Source organism: Sus scrofa, chromosome 7, assembly GCF_054392235.1.
Source record: "Sus scrofa isolate SSC_HxYL_T2T_F1_AM1 chromosome 7, Sscrofa_HxYL_maternal_Yorkshire_Landrace_v2.0, whole genome shotgun sequence".
Lineage (NCBI taxonomy): Eukaryota > Metazoa > Chordata > Mammalia > Artiodactyla > Suidae > Sus > Sus scrofa.
In genome coordinates, this window is record NC_139389.1 from 4,384,888 (window position 1) to 4,404,812 (window position 19,925).

Genomic DNA, 19,925 nt, shown 5'->3' on the forward strand with positions numbered 1-19,925 from the left:
ATTCTCCTTTGGACTCAGCCATTAAACATGTGCAAGTGCTCTTCGCTTGCGGACCAACAGGTGGTGAGCCAGACTGCCCCGCCTGTGGGCCGTGGTTTGCCAGGCCCTGGTCTAGAACAGAGGCTCCTGGAATGAGGAAGGACCCCGGAAGCTCTGAGGTCCCTGCTTCTCTCCTCACGGGAAAAGGATCAGAAAGAAGCTTCCAGAAGGTAGCGGTCTGCATGGCCTGCCAAGACAAGGCCCCAGATACTCTGACGCCTAGTTCAGCACACTTTCCACCAAAAGGCACGGCTTAGAATAAATGCAACGAAGAGGCCAGTTAGTGAAATAACTGCAGAAACTGCTCCGCGTCCCGCCCAAGACCAGAGCCCGTCCTCTGGCTGGCTTTCCGGGCCTTGAGAAACCCCACGGGTTCCAAGGAACAGCACGGTGACTTCTGCCCTGCTGCTTCCTTGCTGCTGCAACTTAACTCCTTTCTCCCTGAGTTGTGACACCCGTAAAATCAGGACATTGACCTGTGCCATTTACCTCCTATGACGGTCTCACTGTGCAGCCCGGGCAGCAGCCCCCACACGGAACACGAGCACCCGCGAGGCCCACTCCCTCCCAGGTAATCGCCAGCAAGACTCCCAGGACAAAGCCGGGTGGCTCTCTCTCTCCCGCCCGCTTGCTCTTGCTCGAGACTGCGTTTTGTTGCCTCTCTTCATTTGCCTTCTCCTGTTTCAGCAAGAACAAAGGCTCATCAGCTAGAGGTGGCCGGGGGCTCCCCCACAAGCAGCAGCTGGGATCCGAGTCAGGCCCCCTGCAAAGCTGGAACAGACCATCGTGCTGGGTGTGTGTGTGGACAGAAGCTAGAGAGAGCGTTAAACTCCAGGGGAAGGGGAACAGAAGGAGCCAGGCAGAGCAGGGACAGTGGGCCGGAAGGCCACCTGAGCCAGAGTTTCATCCTGCCCCGTGGGAAGAGAGCAGGACATGCTGCCTAGTTCCTCTTCTCTGAAGCGTTGCCTCCATCGGCCTCCTCCTTCTGAGCCGTCCAGACTGGGGGCCCAGTCCCACCGCCCGCCCGGCACGCCCCGTGGCAGAGGTCCAGCATGAGCAGCGCGTGGGGGTCTGCGGGCCAGGCCCCCGTGTGCTCTGGGAGCCCCCGAGACCAAGGCGTGCCCACTCCATCCTTCGCTGGCCGCCAGCACACCCGCAGGAGGCCTGCCCCGCAGCGGCAGAAACGCTGCTCAGTGCTGCTCAGGGAGTGACCAACCCGAGATCCAAAAGAGAAAAAGTCCACAAAGATACGACCCAGCCCTTTTTTCATGACAATTTAAAGTCGGTCACAGAGGTGCCTGGTGCCCTGATGGGAAAGCTGGACGGAGCCGAGTCCCCTTGGCCCTCCAGTGGGACAGAAACAGTGTGGGCCGTGGACCCCGAAGAGCCCCCGAGCTTCCGGGGGAGGAGTGGGGAGATGCTGGGGTTCTTTCCACAGTGAGGCACTCGGCTGGCACGGGCCTGGGCTTCCTCAAGCTCCTAGGACGTCTTTGAGGTGGGTCGGCAGGGGGTGCGTCACAGGCACCCAGCTCTCCAGCATCAGCCTAGGTGCGACCCTCCGTGTCCAAAGAAACAAAAGGAGCAGCCCAGCTAGAAAGTCGGAGAGCTGTCCCCACAACAGCCCCCTCTGTGCTGCAGGTTCTTCTGCCCCAAATGGGCAGTGTCACCACCTTCCCCCACCTCACCCCTGACTTGAAATGTCACCAGGCCATTTTTGCATGTTGCTTTATTCAGACTCCTGTTTTGAGAGCCGTACCTGTGGCCTATGGAGGGTCCCAGGCTAGGGGTCGAATCAGAGCTTCGGCTGCTGGTCTACACCACAGCCACAGCAACACCGGATCCTTAACCCACTGAGCGAGGTTAGGGATCGACCTCGAATCCTCATGGATACTACTTGGGTTCCTAACCTGCTGGGCCACAATGGGAACTCCTACTCAGGCTTTTTTTTTTTTTTTTTTTTTTTTTTGGCTTTTGTCTTTTTGCCTTTTCTAGGGCCACTCCTGGGGCACATGGAGGTTCCCAGGCTAGGGGTCTAATCAGAGCTGTAGTTGCCGGCCTACACCAGAGCCACAGAAACACGGGATCCAAGCCGCATCTGCAACCTACACCACAGCTCATGGCAACGCCAGATCCTTAACCCACTGAGCAAGGCCAGGGACCGAACCTGCAACCTCATGGTTCCTAGTTGGATTCGTTAACCACTGCACCACAACGGGAACTCCCCTATTCAGGCTTTTTAAAAAAATACATATTACACTTTCATCATTTATTTATGTGGCAGGCACTGAGCTGAGCTCAGTGGAGAAAGCAGACGAAGAACAGTGATGCTTCTGAGAAGTTTGTGGGCAACTTAGTCAACAAACTTTTATTAAGCATCTACTAAATACCAAGTGCAAAAAGAAAAAACGTTAAATGAGTTAATTAGGCCCATAATTCAATGAAAAAGTTTAGCAGAGATGTAAACCACGGCCGTGCATTGTAAGTGGCACAGCAGCTGCTGGAATAAATGGGTATTAGGCACAAAAACTTCCCTCTGTGTGGAAGTCAGAGAAGTGGCCACAGCGTAGGATTTTAACTGCACCTTGAAGACGGGACAGAAATGCACGGTATCCGTGTAGGGACAGGCGAGAGGAAGAAGAGGTTGAAATGTAGGGACCGGGTGTACAGACTGGGTAAGGACCAGACACAAACCCTATGACTCAGACAACAGAAGGCTACGTGGAGTTAGAAGGAAGGAACAGAAAGGGAAGGGGCCACCCTGCTAAAAGCAGAACTGGTGACACGCCCCATGAACATGGGGCACCAGGGAAGCAAGGAGCCAAGGACGGGCCCAGGCTTGGGTTTAGGAAAGACGACTGGTGCCGAAAGAAGGAGCATGAGAGGCCAGGACCGAAGGAAACGCGGGCTGAGATTCTGACGGCAACGTGTCGTCTCCCATTCAAGGGCACGTCCCAGCCACAAGTCCAACAGGACCATCCCCCAGAGGAGGCCACCACGCTTTGACCACCGCAGGGTGTGGGGACCCCCGAGGACAGAGAAGCCAGTTTTTGTGATGTAGGAACGGAGCAGAGGGGAGACGGTGAACGCAGCAAGGCGGGGAGGGACCCAGGCCCCCGACAGGGCCTTCTTAGGGGAGGGAGTACATCCTGCTGACCCAGGTGCCACCCGGGTCCTGCAGAGGAAAGAGGTGAGCTCCTGGGAAACTCTCGGAGGAGCCAACACGTGCGTGAGGAGGAACACAGCGGGGGTGGGGACGGGTGAGGGCAAAGCCGAGGTCCCCTCCTTCACGACAGCTCTTGCCGTTTTCCATGCACTGCTGCGTGTGCTCTCACACACGACTCCCTCTGGAGCAGAGGTCGATCGGGAAGCTCTGCGGCAGTGACGCATGGCCGGACCGGGTGCTGGAAAGAGGAGCTGGAAGAAAGAGCAGCTCGAGAAAGAAAGGGCCATTCATGGCTGACAGGTGTGTGACATCTGCAGCTCAGAGGTTTGTTAACAGCCCCTTGGCCCCAGAGCAGTCCCACCTGCCCATCAAATAAAATCTGAAGGCACAAGATTCCAGCAGCCTGGTCAGACCCACCCGCAAATCCCTGCAGACGGCGGTTAGGACGCTCAGCAGGATTGATATTTGACACTCCATCCTATTTCGAAGTTGAAAACGACTTCCATGTCACTGTTCCACACACTAGAGGCTCTACTAGTTTTTGAAACAGCTATATGATAAAACAGGCTGTGAACATGTTAAAAGGATAAATGCCATCACGCAAAGGCCAGGTCACCAGGCCTTCGGCCAGAAGCCAAGCACAAGGAAAGCACTTTGGTCAAAAAAGTACAATGTGTCTGAAGGCCTGTAACATATTATACAGAATATAAATTATTAATGTAATTTAACTGCAAGTGTTAGCTAAATGCTTACTAAGGAATTTTTTTTTTTTTTTTTTTTTTTTTTGTCTTTTGTCTTTTGTCTTTTTAGGGCTGCATCTGCGGCATATGGAGGTTTCCAGGCTAGGGGTTGAATCGGAGCTACGGCTGCCGGCCTACACCACAGCCGCAGCCACACCAGATCCGAGCCACGTCTGCGACTTCCACCACAGCTCACAGCAACACCGGATCCTTAACCCACTGAGCGAGGCCAGGGATGGAACCCACATCCTCATGGATACCAGTCAGATTCGTTTCGGCTGTGCCATGACGGGAACTCCCGCTTACTAAAGAATTTTAAAAGCAAAACAATCTAATGGCATACACTTGAGATATGCAAGCTGAAAATTGGTAAAACAGTATAAAACAGCAGGGAATGATTTGGTCTTAACTCTGGGCAGATGAGAACTTAATTGACAATCAGTCTTCTAGGGTTTGGGGGTTGTTTTATTCTGCATTGAAAAAAAAAAAAAGATGCCCACAATTCTTGATGTGTGGACACTTTCTAGATTGTTCATTTCTACTTGTCTGAGTTCTTTGCTATTTCTATTACCAATATTTTCTCCTCAAACATAAATATACAGCCACTTCATCACAAATACCCTCCTGTAACAGAGAATTCAGTGTAGTGAACTGGATTTGCTCTAAGATTGAGCCTTATGATTATAATCAGAATCTTACTAGATCTTCTCTTATGAACGTTTTTATAATTTTTGATACACGTTGACAAATGACTTTTTATGAAAATTACACCTACTCACACTCTCACCTAAAGCATCTCACTGAATTCATGCCAGCAGGCGGTATCATCGTTTGATCTTTGCTAATTTCAAAATAGCATACATACCAATTTTATTTTATTTTATTTTAGTCTTTTTGCCTTTTCTAGGGCCACTTCCCGCGGCATATGGAGGTTCCCAGGATAGGGGCTGAATCAGAGCTGTAGCCACCAGCCTACGCCACAGCCACAGCAACGTGGGATCCAAGCCACGTCTGCGACCTACACCACAGCTCACGGCAACACCGGATCCTTAACCCACTGAGCAAGGCCAGGGATGGAACCCACAACCTCATGGTTCCTAGTCGGATTCGTTAACCACTGTGCCACAACCAGAACTCCAACATGCCAATTTCAAAGTGGCATATAATTGGAGTTCCTCCTGCAGCAAGGTGGGTTAAGGATCCGACTGCAGCAGCTCAGGCCACTGTGGAAGCAGTTTTGATCCCTGGCCTGGGAACTTCCATACACTGGGCAGCCAAAAAATTAAAAAATAGAAAAATAAAGTGGCCTACAATTATAGTGCTAACTTGCATTTCTGAGTGACGCTGAACATTTTCTAGCTGTTCTGTCCCCTCTTCTGTGATGTTTCTGTAGCTGTCCTTTGTCTAATTTCTTTGGGAGGGTGGGAAAGAATGGAGGTGATTCAGTTCTTACCAATGCATCCGAGCTCCACCAGCTCCACAGCTTCGTTCTGTGAGCATTCACTGAACACCAGCGTGTGTCAGGCGCTCGGGAAAACAGCGGAAAGACCCTTCCTCCCGTGGAGCTGGCTTCTGCGGTCTTGGCCATATCTGCTCATGTGAAGCCATCGGTACGTTGCCATCTATGTTTTGAGGGCATCATGTACCCCAGGCAAGGTGTCCGAAGCACAGGGCTTAGCCGTACTGCAGGGCCCGGCCCTGCTGCGCCTGGGCACGTCCTCACGACACAAGCGCACACTCATCTTTCTCAACAGTCCCAGGCAACCTCCCTCGCACACCTCAATCCCACAGAATCTGTTCTGACCCTCACCTCCACCTTCGCACAGGGCTGCCTCACTCCCTCCGCTGCCAGAGCAAAGCACCGAGCCAGATCAGCCCTCCAAAAGCTAAGCCTCGGAATTAGAGCCGGAGAGAGTCTATGCTTTGGTGATTTGGCAGAAACAAACCAACCAACAAACCAAAAAAAAAAAAAGGGAGAAACTGGTTTTATTCCAAGGCAGCGGGGGTGCAGGGCTTGACCCTAAGTGGCCTTAGGGTCCTGTCACACCCAAGCACCCGAGGACATTCCAGGTCTCCTTATTCAGGCTGGGGGTGCTCTGGGCTCCCTGGTAAGGGGGCCTCTTGTCCCAGAATCCCTGAGGTCACCTCGAACAAAACAAAGCGTGTGTGTTTTCTCTCGAACTCTGCTTCCTCCATCAGGGACAAGGTCCTGCCAGCCTCATGCTAGCTCCTTCCTGCCTCTGTGACTCCACCCAGCCTCTGCGCTCTGCATCCTGTGTAGGGAGGGGCGCTTGGGCTCCCAGCCCGCTGCCTGCGCCCCGCCCTAACGGGCAGCCCACCCGGCCCACGGCACGGGCTCCCGTGGTCCCCGTGCCCCTCCCAGCCGCCTCGGTCCCCTGACCCTGTGCCGTGGCGGGTCCTCCTCCAGGCTTTTCTGCTCCCCATGACTCACTGCAATGGGGGGTGTGGGTGGCTTTCTCTTTTAGTCCCAGTGCTGCTTTAGGCACATGGAGTGACCTTCTCCCCACACCATCTATGTCAGTCTGCGCTGGCTGCCGTGACAAAAGGCCCCAGACGGGGCGGCTTAAACGTCAGAAGTGTATCCCTCCCCGTCTGCAGGCTGGAGGTCAGAGGTCAAGGTGTCACAGGGTCGGTTTGTCCTGAGGCCTCTCCCCTCGGCTTGTGGAGGCCACCTGCCCCCTGTGTCCTCACCCCGTTGTCCCTCCGTGTGTGCTGGGCCCTCATCTCCTCCTTCTAGAAGGACACTGGTCCTAGGGGACCGGGGCGATCTCCCGACCCTGTTTGAGCGTCATCATCTCTTTAAAGACTCCACCTCCGAGCAGAGGCACTTTCTGAGCCGGGGGCGGGGGCGGGCAGGGCTTCACGTGTGAATTCTGGAGGCTACACTTCAGCCCCTAACAGCATCCGGGAATATAACACTTGTCAAGGTGTCTCTACATCACACTCCGGCCACAAGCCAGAAGCCCAGCACCCTCCCCACCGCCAATCCCCGCCTCTTTCGAAGGCCCCTCCCTCCAGACTCAGCTCTCCCTTCTCACCAGGTCCTTCAATCACTCGACTCCTTTAGACACAAGGCAGCCCTCCAACCCCTCCTGGCTACACTGCCTCCCGGACCCTCAAGAATCCACAGCCAATTACGCCCCCGCCCCCTTTTCAGGGCCAGCGGCCCCCATCCCAGCATCTGCACCCAGCCAGTGAGGATGGATCCAGGGATGCTCTTATTTACGGCCGGTGTCCATTCCAGCCCCTTTGGATGTGTCAGGGTCTGTGCCGTGCTCCCATTCTGCAAATGCCTGTCACCTCCTCCACCCCCCGTCTCTCCCCCCAGTTCTGCCTCCTCCTCAGAGGACCTGCTCCCACCCACTCGGCCAGAGAGGAGAAGCCCCCCTCAGACCACAGGTGATGGGACCAACGGCAGACGTGGCCTTAAGAGCCCCTCGCGGAGTCAGACCTCCCGCAGAGCGCTGGCTACCGGGCCCTCCTAGGCACGGCGACGCCCCCCGCCTCCAGCGCTCAGGTGATGAGAGCAAGGCCCTGCAAAGCCCCAGGCTGTGAGGAGAGGAACCGAGCGGACGCGCCCCAGAGATGAGGGTGGAGGCCAGAGCTGAGGCCGCACGGATGACTCCACAGCCCCCGGGACAGCCTCTCTTCCGCCGAGAGGCTGCCCGCCACCCCCGGAACCCCCTTCCTGCAAGCTGACCAGCATCCTGTTCCTGCCACCCCGCCACCCTTGACCGAGACACCTTTCAGCACAGCTGCTGGCCCGTCCCCCCCCCACCCCCCGCCCGCTTTCCCCTTCTTCTCGTCTCCCGGACTCTCGGGCCCGTTACTTTGGACACGGCCACACCGCACACAGAGGCTGATTTTTCACTCCAACAAATGCTGCCTGGCCTCGTCCCAAAGAGAACAAGCGGCCACCCCGTGACTTAATCACACGACAGGTGAGCCGGGCCGTGCCAGCAGCCACCCCAGCTCGCCTCAGACCTGCTAGAGTTTCCGAACAGCAGTCCCGGCGGCTTGGGTTACCCTGTGGCACAGCCAGGCTCCGCGGCGCCTGGGCCTGGTCGCAGCGGGGGGGCGCCGGGTGGCCGTGCCCAGGAAGAGGGGTCTCGGGCAAACTGTGTTCCAGGGAACACTCTGCATCCCAAGTCGCTTAGAACCTCAGCAGTGCGATTCGTGGTTGCCATGGCAACTGATAAGCCCCGGGACCCGGGGAAGGCTCCAGCCTTCTCAAGGCTCCTCGGGACGGGGGGGGGGGGGGGGGACCCTCAAAAATGCCTCCCTTCAGCCCTGGCTGAAAATAAACTTTCTCTTGCACGTTTTCTGACTTTTTGTAAAACTTTCTCTCCTGAGAAAAAGCCACTTTTTCCCGCTGTGTGACAAGGGAAATATAATCTCTTGCGATGGGGCACGATGGAGGATACGGTGAGAAAAAGCGTGCACGTGTGTGTGTGACTGGGTCACTGTGCTGCACAGCAGAAACTGACAGAGCACTGCAAATCCACTATAATAAAAACATCAATGAATAAATTCCACACATGGGAGAAAAAAGAAAAATCCACTTTTTCTCTGGGGGGGTTCCTAAAGAGAGGACGTTCTTGCCATTTTTCTGGCATTTTTCCGTCAAACGTTGCCGTCTGGGGCTATGGATCTGTTTCATTTACTTGTGTCCATTCGGGCTTTCCCTCCCTCTCCCTCCCGCTCTCCTCCAGGCCTCACTCACTCACAGATAAAACACCAAGCAGCACATGGCTGGGGGAGCTGCACGCATCCTTCTGGAAGCACCTCAATGAAAGGGGCGTGGGGCCCTGACACGGGGCAGGGCCTCTTCCCCACCCGACAGCTCATGGCTCTGAGAAGCAGGTCTCGTCACACAGTGAACCACGCACGCCCTGCACTGCAGCCTGTTTTGTTTTGTTTTTTTGTCCTTTTAGGGCCGCACCTGTCGCATATGGAGGTTCCCAGGCTAGGGGTCTAATTGGAGCTGTAGCTGCCGGCCTACACCACAGCCACAGCAACACCAGATCCGAGTGGCATCCGCAACCTACAGCACAGATCTCGGCAATGCCAGATCCTTAACCCACTGAGCGAAGCCAGGGGTCGAACCCGCAACCTCACGGTTCCTAGTCGGATTTGTTTCCGCTGCGCCATGACGGGAACTCCGCAGCCTGTTCTTGGACGGCCCCTGCGGAGAAACAAAGACTGACCAGTCCTCCGAGTGGGAAAGGGCGCAAACCTGCTCTTTGGGTTCCCGGCTGCTTTGCGTCCGGCTGATTCCCACAAGTGGCGGCAACTCAGGTAAAGGCGTGATGCCTCGGCGCACGTTTTCATTAATGCGAAGGAGAGAGAAGGGGATGGTTGTGGGAACGTGAGCCAGACCTGCGGTGCTGGGTGTGAACACGGTCCGCGCAGGCCCGGACACGAGGCAAGGGGGAGAAAAGGCTGGAGGCTGGGGGGGGCACACCCAGCTTAGGGGCCACTGCCCAGCACCCCGTTCCTCCGCCCCTGACCCTGGGGGCACGGGCTGTGCTGTGATCCATTTCCCTAAGGTATAAGCCTACGGATCTTATGTTCCACCTTATATGCCACGTGGGCCTTCTCCTCTTTGATAGCTAGGATTCGTTTCTGTCAGTTTTGATTAAACGGCTTATAGTTTTGCTTTCAATAACAAAATATATCTATGAAATACCACTAATTGAAAATCCTGCATGAAAAAATGTTTACATTATGGTAAGTATGGAAGTTTCTAGCTTTTTTTTCTTGATTTTTTTTTTTTTTTTTTTTGCTATTTTAGGGCCACACCCGTGGCATATGGAGGTTCCCAGGCGAGGGGTCCAATCGGAGCTGCAGCTGCAGCGACGGCAACACTGGATCCTTCACCCACTGAGTGAGGCCAGGGATCGAACCCACATCCTCATGGATCCTAGTCAGGTTCATTAACCACTGAGCCATGAAGGGAACGCCTTAATATCTTTACTTTAAATTCTTTATTAAAATATAGTTGATTTACAATGTTATGTCAATTTCTGCTGTACAGTAAAGTAACCCAGTCATACGTACATATGCATAATTTTTCTCATATTATCTATTATCTTCCATCATGCTCTATCCCAGGAGATTGGATATAGTTCCCTGTGCTGTACAGTAGGACCTCGCTGCTTATCCGTTTTTTGTTTGTTTGTTTGGTTGGTTTTTTTTGCTTTTCTTAGGGCTGCACCTACTGCATATGGAAATTCGCAGGCTAGGGGTCAAATCGGAGCTGCAGCTGCCAGCCTACACCAGAGCCACAGCAATACAGGGTCCTTAACCCACTGAGCGAGGCCAGGGATCAAACCCGCATCCTCATGGTTACTAGTCAGGCTCATTATCACTGAGCCACAACAGGAACTCCCTGCTTATCCATTCTAAACGTAATCGTTTGCACCTCCTAACCCCAAACTCCCCGTCCATCCCACTCCCTCCCCCTCCCCCTTCGGCAATCTCAAGTCTGTTCTCCACTCTGTGAGTCTGTTCCTGTTCTCTGGAAAGGTGCATTTGTGCCACATTTTAGATTCCACATATACGTGATAGCACATGGTGTTTGTCTTTCTCTTTCTGACTGACTTCACTTAGTATGAGAATCTCTAGTTGTATCCATGTTGCTGCAAATGGCTTTATTTCATTCTTTTCTATGGCTGAGTAGTAGCCAATTGTGTTTCTTCTTAATCCATTCATCTGTCAAGGGACATTTAGGTTGTTTCCATGTCTTGGCTACTACGAAAGTTTCCAGCCTTTTTCACTTTAATCATCAAAACAATTTTTTAAATGTAGTTTTTGATAGTTTGAGGTTTCTTAGAAATGCAACTATGGCCTTATTGCAAAATAAGAGTATACCATGAAATCTCAGTTCACCAGAATATGCCATTTTCTACATGTGCTACAAGCAGAGAGGACCCCTGAGAGCCCATCGGAGCATCACTACCTGGAAAAAAAAAAATTCCTTGCAGAGACTCTGGTCTTTCTGGTCTAATGCTGTGCCACATCAAGTCACCACCTGCCTTCTCTCTGGAATAGTACCAGGCTTAGCCCGGCAGGAGGAAGGAAACTGGGCAAATGACTGGCTTGGATTTTTAAGCCATGTTTGATCAATGAGAAATCATGAATTTCACCACCACAGAAAGATGTTCCCCATATATTGTTAACTAAGAGATCAATTTGGAAAACAAATTTGTAAAGGGTACACCCCAGGGTTGAGTTGAGGCAGGAGCTTGGGTGACAAAGGCAGACGTGAGCAGCAAGTACAAGGAGACAGTTGCAGTGGCCCAGGGATGAAAGAGGCTGGTGGCGGCACCCTGAAAAGAGGAGGAAGTACACAAATTAGGAGAATTTTGATTAGTCTTTTTTATTACAGGCCATTGAGATTTTAGCACATGTCACATTAAAAACTTTGAGGAGTTCCCGTCGTGGCGCAGTGGTTAACGAATCCGACTAGGAACCATGAGGTTGCGGGTTCGGTCCCTGCCCTTGCTCAGTGGGTTAGCGATCTGGCATTGCCGTGAGCTGTGGTGTAGGTTGCAGACGCGGCTCGGATCCCGCGTTGCTGTGGCTCTGGCGTAGGCCGGTGGCTACAGCTCCGATTCAACCCCTGGCCTGGGAACCTCCACATGCCGCGGGAGCGGCCCAAGAAATAGCAACAACAAGAAGAAAAGACAAAAGACAAAAGACAAAAAAAAAAAAACTTTGTTTGGGCTCAAGTTCAGCCTTCATGCATGGAGCTGGATTTTAACCTCTGTTACAGAAGAGGGACCGGCCAATTTGTTGTATCAGTCAGGATAGGCTGGGTTGGATACGTAACAAACAACCCCATCACCTCTGTTGATTAAGTAGCAAGTTTATTTCCCTCTCTGTCTATACACAGAACAGCTCAGCAAGTCACTCTGGAACCCAGGCTGACAAAGTCTCCATCCAACACACGCCTCCACCGTCTCCACTACAGCAGGGGGGAGACGTGGTGAGTTTCATCGCTTCTCCTCGCAATTAATTGGCAAAGCAATACCTGTTTCATTCATCAGTTTGGTTCAGAGGAGTCATTCCCTTAGATAACATTTCACTGATACACCATTTTCAGAACCTCAGACTTTGATGATTCCGTTAAGGAAGTGCCCCTACAAAGGCTCTGTCTACATCAGACAGAAGATCCCTTCCTTTATTCGGGTCACGTATGCAAATGGATGGACGGATGGATGGACAGACACATGTATATGAATATGTATATGTATATCCACAAACGCACAGGCACACCTGTAAGAAAACATAGACGAATGAGTTAAATGTTTATGGATCTTGGATGGACCCTGCAGGAGAGTTTTCTAAGTAAACAACGCTTCACGGAGGCAGAGTTGAGCAAAAAGAAAGAAGGCTTTGAAACCAGAGAGCCTTGCCAGTTACTCTCTCGGAGACTTGCCAAGACACGAAACAGCGTCTCAGCCCTGGGGTCCTCCAATGTGCAATGGACACAATAGCCACACGTGGCTCTTGAATAAAATAAAGTACCTAGGAACATAATAGGTAGCCAGCAAATGGTAGTTGCTGTTTATTTCATTTTGCTTGCTAAAAAAAAAAAAAAAGAAAGAAAAAACTGTCATTACTTGACATGTCTTCAATAAAATGGCATAAACATCTTCAAAAATCCACATTTCCGATTACATGGATACCAATTAATAAACATTTTGGTGAAAGCACACATTAGCATTCAAGCGCGCCGTCGTCTTCTCCCAGAGTAACTGGTTCTATTGAGATGCTGGGTGGAGCCGTGCTCCTGTCATCGGCTACGCCTTGGAACCGTGAACAAATCCGGACTTGAGGAACTATTTATTTAAACACTGACACATGTCCCTTTGGAAGCTGAGTGTTGAGACGGATCTTAAGATCCGTCCGCAAGGTACTGATGTTCCAGGCTAAACTGAGATGTTGAAAGACTGTGCATCCTGGTGTAACTGCAACTAAGGTTTTCACTCAAGTTCGATTAGTACTTTTTAACACGCACTCAGCTTTCAGGCACGCTGACCCTTCAATCCTTTATCACCCGCTCCCCCACAATTTAGTCAGGAGCACGTTTCAGTTGCCCATTCCAGTTTCGCCCGGTCCCCTGCCTCGTGGGTGCTGAGCCGAAGCCCATCGTACAGGGCTCTTCTCGGCACATCGTTATGCTGCGCCTGCCGCAAAGCGGATTCCTTGATTTCCGAGATGATACACCAAGAGTGAGTCCCAGTGACACTCCTTCTGCTCCGAGTCTGTTCCAGTGTCAGAGGGGCTTTTGCCTCAGTTCCTGGAAATGCAGATCTCAATCTAGAATGAGCATCTATCTCCGTGAAGACCCTGGCTGCTCACCTGGAACCTGGATAACAGGCCACCACAGGCCACCGGCCAGCTGTGGGCCACGCTGGATTTTCTCGGTAAGTGGTCCATGGCTGATTTTTGTCTCTGATGTTTTTGTTGAGAAGCAGAACAAGTGTTAGCCGCATGTTTAGTTTATGAGAAAGACAGCAGGAAACATCTCTTTTCTGCCCTCAAGTAGTAGGGTTATGACTGCATTTTTATTTCTCTCCAAAAATTCGTATTACGTTAAATAGGAAATGTAACACAGTAATTGAAACAAATTGGAAATTTCTATGACCATAACATTTATGAGTTCAAATTTCATGTGAGCACATGGAAATAGTTAGTGAGTGTACATTGGCAACGTCCAAATTACACCTAATAAAATGGCCAGAGAACGAAAGGTAACGTAAGATGATTTATTTGTCCTCCCTAATTTGCTGTTTTATTTCAATCCCTAACTGCTCCCAGTTCGCCAAATCCAGCCACTCTGTTCACCCTGAACTTTTGATAACGACTGCCAGGGTTGTCGATTCGGTTGTTAGCAGTCTTCCTTGGCTGGTCAGAAATTTAGCAGGTGTGAAATAGAGTCCTGTCCCCTCTGCATTCTTGCTGGTCAGCTGGGCAGGGTTAAGAAAGATGCCAAAGATCAAAGGCCCTTGCCCCCACTGGGCTGAGCAGTGCCCTGTGTCCTTACTCCGGGTTAAACCTGGGGCTCGTCAGGGACGGGAGAAGGGCGCGTGGGTGAGCTGCTGTCATCAAGAATGAAAGCCATGCCCTGGCCCACTGCGGCGTGGGCCTCAAGCAGGCAGAGGTTCAGGACCTCTTCAAACAGGCCCTCGGCGTCTCCGTGCCCAAGACAGGCCCATGTACACCTGGGCTCATCACTGCCCTCTTTCCATAAAACTAGGTGTTGGACTCTCTGTGCGAGCACGTGCACCCAAGGGTCCCCCTAACCATCCCCTTACGACTCAGGCATCATTTAACGGAAAAGGTGAGCTGTGTGTTGGTAGATGCAAACTAGTCCATTCAGAGTAGATCAGCAGCGAGGTCCTGCTGTACAGCACAGGGGACTGCAGCCAATCTCGTGGGACAGACCTTGATGGAAGGTAAGATAAGAAAGAGAATGTCGGAGGTCCCATCATGGTGCAGCGGAAACTAATCCAACTAGTAACCAGGAGGGTGTGGGTTCGATCCCTGGCCTCATTCAGTGGGTTAAGGATCCAGCATTGCCATGAGCTATGGTGTAGGCAGAAGACACAGCTCAGATTCTGTGTTCCTGCGGCTGTGATGCAGACCAGCAGCTGTAGCTCTGATTCAACCCCTAACCTGGGAACTTCCATTTGCCACGGGTGCAGCCCTAAAAAAAACAGAGCGAGAGAGAGAATGTGTGTGGGTGTATACATGTATCAGTGGGTCACTTTGCTGCACAGCAGAAATGGACATGACACTGTAAATCAACTATATTCTAATTTTTTAAATTAATTTACAAAAGAAGAAAAGCGTGAACTATTTGGGGACCAGTGGCGCCGCAGGATTCCACCACGAAAACAAGCTGAGCCTTCCATTCATCCTCTCTACCCCGCCTGAGTCCTCCCAGCCCGCCCGCCACACGGAGGTGGCCTAAGGGGCAAACCCACGGGAGCCAGAGCAGAGGGAGCAGACCTGGGAAAGTGCCAACGCCTGCCCTGAGACACGCAGTAAGTTCGCGTGACTTTGCAGCCAGATCGACGACGACAAACAGAAAAGATCTGCTTGGGGGATGGGGGTCACGTTTTGAGGAGGCGAAGCAACAGAACCGCAGGATGGGGCTGCGGGGCTCCCGCACTGGGAGCCAGAGAGCCTGCCTTCGGGAGCTCCCAGGGCAGTGCAGCCGGGGCCCCCACCCCGCACCTGCTCCCCGCCCCCCCTCCGCCCCCCACGCAGAAACCGTCAGGACCCCAGCCCCTCCTCGACCTGGGTGTTGCCTGTCACCTCTTTCCACACCGAGCCCCAAGTGTGGAATCTGGGTCTCCTCACAGGCTCCCGACAGGTGGCCCACAGTTGAGGGGGACAGGCGGCCAGAGGCGGGAGAGAAGAAAGGGGCTCAAGAGCGTCCCCAAGTCACCGAACGGGGAAAGGTTCCTCTCCTTCCATCCCCCGTCCCCAGAGGGCCCCAGGGGGCCGTCCCCATCCTTAGAGGCAGCCTGGACTCTTCATGAACCGTGTCCCCATGAGTCACGCCGCCCGCCCTGGACGGCCTCCTCCCTCCTGTCCTGCCTTCACCCTCCATCAGCCCCCGCCTGCAGGCCACGAGGAACCCAGCCGCTTCGGCCGGGCTGCTCCCAGGCCACGGACAGGGCCTGACGCAGTGGAGTGGGCGTTCCTTCCTCCAGCCCTCTGTGATCGCGGGGTGTTCGAGAAGGGGTTCAGATCCTGCACCCCGCGGCGAAACACAGACGACTCCCCACCAGCCAAGAACTGGGGCCAATTAACACGGACCCCACATGAAGATACAGACCCAAGTTTCTGAACCATCGGCCCTAAGAGGGAACGAGGGCCAGAGGAGATGACACATAAAATGGGTGCCTGCCCAGAAGAGCTTACACACTAATACGTATACAGGCGGGAGCAAAACATGTTTTTCCCATACAGCGTGTTGCTGAGATCTTGCTCTTAATGGCATAAATCTTTGTAAATCCTCCACACTGAAAGATGAATTGAGGGAAGCGAGTGTGGGTAGCAGGAGGCATTTCAGGCGGCCTGAGGATAATGCGACAAGCCCGGAGACTCACGACGGAGCAACCGCGTGGAGGGTCCTGCCAGGAGGCGCAGGTGCTGCTGCTGCTGCTGCTGCTGCTGCTGCTAAAGAACGTCCCCTTCCAGCACCCTCTCTGTGGGCCACCAGGCCGCCGGCCCAGCCCACCTCCGCATAGCTCCCCTTCCCGAGAAGAGCAAGTCGGCGCCAGCCAGCACCCTGGGAGCCCAGGCTTGGGTCACCACTGTGTTCCCAGCACCTGATGCCAAGCCAGGTGCACCCAGTCCATGCTCAATACATACTTACTGCACAAACAAATGAAAGGACCAAGGCACCTGCAGAAAACAGCCCTCCCCAAAGAATCTGCCTTCCAGGATGCACATGAGACGCAGCCTCGGTCCCTTTCATCAGTCAGCGTCTTAATTATGTCGCCCTCGCAGCAGGTGAGCTCTGACGGTCGGGCTGGAAGGAAAGGGAAGCATGGCTCATCTAACCACGGCCTCTCCCACATGAGAAATCGGATCAACTCCACCAAACGGGGACTATCTTAATTACGTGCCCAAACAGACCCTCAGTGGCCTGGAGGGAAATCACTTCCCTGGGGAGGCATAAGGACCCCGAAAACCCGGCTAGTCCTGGGGAGGGTCTCTTAAGAGGTTTTCTCCCGGTGCTCACCTCACAAATTCTACCAGTTCATGGGTGAGAAAGAGATCAGCTTGGTTTTGTTTGTTTGTTTGTTAGGTTATAAAGACATACCCGGCAGCGAGCAATTCTCTTAAGATTCTTTTCAATGTAACTTTTACCGAATAGCTGTTCCGGGCAAGCTGCTCCCGGAGGCACTCGTGAGGGACCCAAAGGTGAGTTCCGTAGCCCTGCCCTCGGAGGCAGTGGGTTCAGGAGAGGCCAGACGAGTGTATGTCCACATTCTCAGATCACCCCGACGCAGGGCAGGCCCCGGCGCCCACGACAACAGAGGAAGGGGGCTCAGAGAGAAAAGGAACCGGGGCCTGGCAGGTGGAGACAAGGGTGTGACGGGGCCTTGAAGGGTGGACGGGGACTCAGGGCGGATGGAGGAGAGCAGGGGCACGTCGCGTGAAGGAGCTGGCATCGCTTAGGCATGGCACGGAAGGGAATGTTTAATCTGCACCAAGGGTGTGTTGGGCACTTTAAACGCAGAACCATGTAGCCCTCACAGCAACCCCGTGAATCATGGGCCTCTGTTTTCCAGAGAAGGAAACCGAACCTTGAAGAGATTCGTCACGTGCCGAGTGAGGGTCAAGGTGACAGGACACATGCAGGCAGAGCCCGGGATGCAAACCCTTGTGTCACTGTGACTCCAACGGGCTTCTTCCACCCAAGAGGCTGCCTCGGGCGGGGGCGGGGGCACATTTCAGGGCCAGTGTGGCTGGTTTACGGGACCAGGGGAGGAAGGGGCACCCGGCCTGGAGGGTGAGGAAGGTGGGGGAGAAAGGCGAGACGAGGAGGAAGGCAGACGGAGGGGCCTTTGTTCCTGCTTGCTTTTTAAGGTGCAGGAAATGAGAGTCAGTCTCGGGGCCCCAGGGAAAGCGGGGTGGAAGATGAGAAGCAACAGAGCAAGACCACAGGGCAGGAGCGAGGGCAGCGCCAGGGCCAGGGGTGGCCCAGCCCCAGGGAGAGGGGACAGGCCTTCCCAAAGCAGGATGAAGGAAAGGAGAACCAGGAAAGGAGGTGGGGGGGTCTCGGCGCGGGGTGGGCTGGACGGCTCAGCCAGTCCGGGGTCTGTTCCGGGGACAGGAGGCCAGCAGGGTCAGCCAGGGCTCGAGCAGGGTGGAAAGATCTGGCGCAGCTGTCGTGGGAATCTGATAGCGGGCTAAAAATGGAGCGAAGAAAGGACGATGGCCACAGGCACCGAGCGAGGACCAGGCAGGACCGAGCGAGGACCGGGCGGGCACCCAGCGATGACCACAGCGAGCACGGGCAGCAGCCGGCATCTCCTCCGCAGAACCCACTAGAGAGGGATGCGGAGTGGGCGGGAAGGCACGGTGGAGGGTCCGGAGGGTGAGGGAGGGGGACACTGTTGAGAACCTGCCCCAAATGGCTCACCAAGGAGTCCAGACACAATGGGGAGCGCGGAACAGACGCAACCAGGATGGGTCCAACACAGGGAGGCCTCCAGGGCCACAAGGAAGGCTGAAGAGGTTTAGTGGGAACACGTGACAGGGACAATGTCAGAACTATTTAAAAATAATAATCATGATACAAAAAGAAAAAGAAAAAGGGGCAATGTCAGGACACAGGTGGCGCTACAGGGGGGCTTCGGAGATGACGATCTGAAAGGTAGCGCCCCCTGCAGGGCGCTAAGGTCCAGGGTGTGTCTCTGCTGGGGCGGAGGAGAGAGAGGGGTACAGGCCACTGGGTGGGGGTGGGAGGAGGACCCGGAGCCTGAGCCCCGCAAGTGCCCGCAGGGGCACTGGACTAGGAGGGACGAGCCAAAGGCGAGCTGACTTGTTCAAAGTGACGTTCAGCTTCGTTTCCAGTGAAATAGTGTCACAGCTAGTGCCGTTCCCCACCCACGCCACCCCAGCCCACCCCACCCCTAAAAAGACAAGGCAAGTAGCACAGGCCGGGTAGAGTCCTCCCCCTTCCCGAGACCCAGAGAAGGGAAGGGTACCACACCGGGCAGGGGCTGAGAGCCTCTGATTTACAAAGCGTCTGCTGCTTTGACCTTCAGCGGTAAACAAAGCCAGCCCAAGGGTCTATCCTGTGTCCAGAGCCCAACAAAAGGGCCCGTGGGCAGCCCAAGCCCTAATCCCGCAGCGGCTCCAGACGCCCACCCCGCCCGGGGCACTGCCTCATCACTTGCTCCAGGCCCGCAGGGGCCCAGGTTCACCCCTTTGACCTGCAAACGGGTTTGACCCCACCTGCTTCGACCCTGGTCCTCTCTCGAACAAGCTTTAGACTCACGGTGGCAGGCACTGCCGGCCCTGCCGACGTCACCGGGGCAGCAGAGCAGTTTACTAACGCTGGCCTTTGGTGGGGCTTAGGATCTGCGGGGCACAGGCCGGAGAAGCGAGTGGAAATTGCTCAGTTCTGCTGCGATTCCTCTCATGACATTTCCCCCCAAAGTGTCCCACTGCCGCCGGAACACCCCAGGGCCTGGGGACTCACTCCGCACAACAGGGTCTGCTCGGCGGCTGATCGGCTCCACTGGGAACTTCCCCTGCGGGCATCCGAGTTCCTCCCTTGATGGTTGCGTGAGACCAGCCAGGTTCCTCTCCCGTATCTACCAGGCTCTGAAGGCAACCCACACAGCTCAACCAAGCTTCGTGCCTCCGGGAGAAATGGCGCCAGTTCCCGCCTCTTCTCCTGAGACACGTGCTGGGCATCCGTGGGCTCCCCGCATGATAAATGGCCAGCGCTGGAAGAGGGCTGACTGTGCCAGCTGGTTCCCAAGCCCCAGACGCACACTGGCTCCCGGAACCCTCACACCCAGGCAATGTGCTATTATCGGTGCCACCGCTATTCCCACTGTACGGATGAGAAAACTGAGGCCAGGAGCAGTAAACCACTTTCCCAGAGCTGGTACCAGCCCCAGAGCCCAGAGTCCAGCTCAGGCAGCTGGATGTGCCCCCTCCCCCAGGCCAGCGGCTCTCAAACCAGGCAGCCGTCAGAATCGCCCTGGGAAGTTCTAAAAACTACCGAGCCTGGGATCCACCCTGCGCCTGACTTTATGGGGCATCCTAGCTTTCGCAGGTGTGCGGACGATGGCCCCGAGCAGCCAAGGTGGGCGAGGACTCTGCCAAGAGCCTGCAGCATCCGGGCACTCTGGCCGGCGCCGCTAGGGCTGGATGAGAGGGGAGCCGTGGAAATTTGCGAGCTTCCCTTGCGG

At 54.3% G+C, this 19,925-nt stretch overlaps 1 long non-coding RNA gene across 2 annotated transcripts in view; it reads right to left on the reverse strand.

The window, feature by feature from the left end:
• The window catches only part of LOC146401158 (uncharacterized), a 53,116-nt gene that overhangs the window by 23,472 nt on the left and 9,719 nt on the right, over positions 1–19,925 (reverse strand). Inside the window, exon 3 of one of the 2 annotated variants that reach the window (XR_014809551.1) lies at positions 9,932–11,294. The exons of the other annotated variant lie outside the window; for it this stretch is intronic. This is a non-coding gene — a long non-coding RNA (uncharacterized LOC146401158). Of the gene's footprint in view, positions 1–9,931; positions 11,295–19,925 lie in introns of those variants that run through there. 2 annotated transcript variants of the gene reach the window in all.